This window comes from Chrysochloris asiatica, unplaced genomic scaffold (assembly GCF_000296735.1).
Source record: "Chrysochloris asiatica unplaced genomic scaffold, ChrAsi1.0 scaffold00031, whole genome shotgun sequence".
NCBI classification, from domain to species: domain Eukaryota; kingdom Metazoa; phylum Chordata; class Mammalia; order Afrosoricida; family Chrysochloridae; genus Chrysochloris; species Chrysochloris asiatica.
In genome coordinates this window covers 18,033,508-18,038,143 of record NW_006408549.1, presented here as the reverse complement: position 1 = coordinate 18,038,143, position 4,636 = coordinate 18,033,508, and the positions used below count along the sequence as shown (strand labels likewise).

The 4,636-nt window shown below is 36.2% G+C and overlaps 1 pseudogene; it reads left to right on the top strand.

The window, feature by feature from the left end:
* LOC102826468 overlaps window positions 1-4,440 on the top strand; it is an 87,058-nt pseudogene extending 82,618 nt beyond the window's left edge.
* Window positions 4,441-4,636: the final 196 nt, after the last annotated feature.

Sequence of the window (4,636 nt, the reverse complement as noted above, 5' to 3'; positions counted from 1 at the left end):
AACCAAACTGGTTGCCAGCAATGATGGCTCATAGTGACCCTGTAAGGCAGGGTATAACTGCCCCTTTCTGTTTAAGAAATTAAATATCTATGGAGCAAACAGCCTCATCTCTCCCCTGAGGTATTTGAACTTCTGGCCTTGCAGAGAGCATCTCAATGTGTAACCCACTTCACCACCAGGGCTCTTTGATTGTAAAATATTTAAATTTTAAATGACACATTTTTAATTTAATTTTAAATGTTTTAAATGAAACATTAAAATGAAATTATTTCTTGTTTGAATAAAAACAACAACAACATAAATCCACCATTATTATTAAGGAGACATGGATTTACTTTGAGTCAGATTAAAGTGCCCATCTGTGGTAGCAAGATTATGTAGCATTTTCTATTATCCAGTAACCATGCTCTCTATCTCAGTAGACTATAAAAGGAATTGATTTTTCGTGAGAAAAACATCATAAATGTATGATTACATTTACAAATTTTTAAATATCTTGAATATTTCTATGCATTATTTCTTTGACCATAGATTTTGAGATTATGCCTGAAAATTTCTTCTCTAACCAATTAAATTTTATTTCATGGAACCACTAGTAGCAATTATTCTCATTCTATCAAAAACTTACTAAGTGAAAATATTAAATTCAAACAAATAAAGGGCTTATATCTTATGTTTTAAAATGATACTTGAAGGAAACAATCTATATATGTCCCCCTTCCCCTCCATGAAGAATCATTACCACAGATTTTGGCCTCAGAAAGAAGTATCTCAAGGGGGAGCTCAAATCATTTCATTTAATAGGAACTGACTCTTAAATTATGCATTGGTGCAACAACAAATTCAATGAAGTGTCTGTCAATAAAAAGGCAAACTGAGAACATAGAATCACCATTGTTAGGTGTCACTGAATGGTTCTGACTCATAGTCACCCTATGCACAGCAAAATAAAACATGGCCTAGTCCTGCACCATTCTTATAATTGTTATGCTTGAGGCCATCATTGCTGTTACTTCGTCATTCCTAGTTAGAGGTCTTCCCCTTTTTCACTGACCTCTACTTGACCCTACAGTATAATGTTTTCCGGGGACAGGTCCCTCGTGATAGCACGCCCAAAGTACATAAGACAAAACCTCACCATCTTCACTTTTAAAGAGCATTCGGGTTTTTTTTTTTTGTTTTTTTTTTTGGCTATACTTCTTGCAAGGTAAATTTGTTCTTCTGGAAGTCCATGGTACTTTAAACATTCTTTGCCAACATCTTAATTCAAATGGGTAAGCTCTTCTCCAGTCTTCCTTATGCACTGTAAAATTTCTATGTTATGTTTATTTACAATTGAGTCAGTTCCAACTCATAGCAACCCTGTTGAGAGTTTCCAAGGAGTGGCCAGTGGATTTTAATTGCCACCATTGTCGTTAGCAGGCCATATGACTCAACATTTCTACACATCTGTCCATTTGTTCTACTGTGGTTGCTTGAAGGTTGCTGTGATCTGGAAGCTATGCCACTGGTGTTTCAAATACCAGGACAGGATAGGAACCCATGGTGGACAGATTTAGCAGAATCTCCAGACTAAGAGCAGACTAGGAAGAGGAATAGGTGGTCCACTTATGAGAAAAATAGTTTCAAAGACCTTATAATTAGCAGCGAAACACTGTCTGTAATAGTGATAGAAAATGAGTCCTTCAGGTTGGAAGTTACTCAGAGTATGACTGAGGAAGAGTTGCTTCCTCATAGTAGTGTTGAGCTTAATAATGTGGATAAAGCAAAGCTTTCAGGACTTTCATCTGTTGATGGGGCAGATCTCAAAATGAGAAAATCCAGCTGCTAACACGCATTAATAATCAGAATGTAGACTATGACGTATACAACTACTGTACAATCCAACAATTCTACACTTATGTATGCAGCCCAAAGACTTGAAAGCAAGGACTCAAACAGACCATGTCATGGCTAAGCAACAATATACCAATGTCAAAGCTAAATAAGCCATAGTAAGTAAAGGTAGAAATAACCAAATAACTGATAAATGGGCAAACAAAATGTGGTACATTTATACAATGGAATATTCCTCAGGAATACAGAGAAATGAAGTTCTGATACATGCTATGACATGGATGAACCTTGAAAACATCGTGCTGAGGGAAATAAATCAGACACAAAAGGACAAATATTGTGTGGTCCCACTTATATGAAATATCAAATATAGACAAATACATAGAACCAAAAGTTTATCAGTCATTACCAGAGTTTGATGAAAAGGAAAACGAGGAGTTGTTTTATAAAATACAAGTTTCTATTTGTAGTCATGAAAAATCTTCAGAAAAGTATAGTGATGAGATTTGTACAAATAGTGACTTTAATTAATGTGACTGAATCTTACATTTAAAATGGTTAGAATAGCAATTTTTTGGTTTTGTGTGTATAGTTATAAGAGGGAATAAATTCCACCAGATGAATGGAAGCATAAGAACTGTATGGAGCTGTTGTTGTTCATTGCTGTTCAGTCAGTTCTCATTCATAATGACCATGTATAGGATTTCTGAGAAGCAGCTGATGAGTTTGAACCACTGACCTTGTGGTTAGCAACCCAGTGTTTATCCCAGAGTGCCATACCAGGACCCCTCTATGATGCTAGTTGTCATAATATTCCAGTTAGCCACAAATCATAAACAACTGTGTCCAAAAGAGTCTTCCTCCAATACTCGATGGAGCCAACTAGTCAGGGAAAATACTTCTCCATTTGGATGATAATGAAGCAATTAAATCTTTGGAAGATTGTTTGAAATTTTGCTGGCAATAATATGTTCAAAAAATGTCTGCAAATCACATTTAAGAAATAACTGAATTTCAAGTAATGGAGCAAAGTGATATTTAATATCTTGAAAAAGAATAAACTTTAAAGCTTAAAAAATTATAAGATGAGTAAGTATCCAATAATCTGTTTTTTAACTTCCATTTTTACTATTGAATTTGGTTAAAAGAATGCATCAGTGGTAGATATTCCACAAATATGAATTATAAACCTTTGTATCTAATTGCTATTTTCCTTTGTGACTTAGAAACATGATTAATTCTGTAAGGTGTGAATAACCTATGTGAAAATGGACTAAAATTTCACTTTAAATAATCTTGTATATAAACACAAGCCTTTATTGTTTGAATTCAACAATGTGCACTGAAGATAGAAACTAGAGACAATCAATTATTGTTGGTAATAATAAAAATAATTTTAAATATTTCTATTCATATCAATATTTGCTTTTTCTTAAAATATGCAGATTTTAAACTTTGAAAATTAAGAAGCAATGACATCTGAGAACGAGCATGTGAAAATTCCATGGAATATAATCTTCCAACCCTTATGTTGTTGTTAAGTGCTGTCGAGTCCAATCCTGTCGAGTCCAATCCTCCCGAGTATCCATAAAGATGCATGGAACTTCCTTATGTCCAGGCATAATAATGATATTTAAGAATGATAAAAATTAGGGCGCATTTTCGGCTAATTTGAGTCATCCATCTTGAAGAGACAGGGGAGTGGGTGGGCTCTTCTGATCAAGGGGTCCTGAAACAAGTTCCAGAGGAGTTTGAGAAACCAGCAGCTCGAGGTTCAGCTGTAGCTGCCTCTTTGGCCGAAGTCTGAGGGAGTTGGGGCGCCAAGCGCGAGGAGTGGGGAATGGGGGGTTCTAGTCTTTGGCTTCTCATCTGGGTCCTGTTTCGACAGCGAACACATCTGAGCCTTTCAGAAATAGGAAGGCAGTTGTTTATTCACAGTTTCAGTAATCTGATGATGCTAATGAAGATTATGGAAGAGATTCAGGTCCTCCAACTAAGAAAATGGGATCATCTCCTTGAGAAGCTAAAAATGAGAGGCAGCCTGGAAAGAATTCACAGGAAGACAGTAAGGACTCATAAGAAAAAGATGTGAACACCAAGAAGGATGACTGTCACTCAGCAAATGATAACGAAGATAAAAAAGATCATAAAAATGTATACCAGCAACAACAGGCAGTTTCTAAGCAGAGAGAAATGCTTATGGAAGATATGAACAGTGAGGAAGAACAGGAAGAGGAGGACAAGGCACCATTCCAAGAAAAAGATTCTGGCAGTGATGAAGACGTCCTAATGGAAGACGACGACTCCAGTGACGATGGCAGTTCAAAAAGGAAAAACAAAAAGATGGTTAAGAAATCCAAACCTGAGCGAAAAGAAAAGAAAATGCCCAAACCCAGGCTAAAGACAACAGTGCCGCCAAGTCCAGTGAAAGGCAAAGGGAAAATAGGTCATCCCACGGCTTAAAGGTATCAAAAGACTCCTTCCCCTAAAGAAGGCTATGAGGAATCATAAAGCCATCCAGAAAAGAAAACATCTGCCAGCCCTCCACCAGAAAAATCTGGGAATGAAGAGTCTGAAGATGAAGCCCAGACTGGGGATGATTAAAAGTGATGATGGTTTGGGGAGAGAGTTTATTAAGAGGAGAACCTCCATAAGATAGAACATGGTTTGTTTGGCCATGGCTTGAAAAATGAGCTTTGAATGCATGTTTCCATTTGTTGAAGATAATATTTTCTCTCTCTCTCTCTTTTTTTTTTTTTTTTAAAGAAAACCATGGTATATGTAAGTTACTTTTTGGATG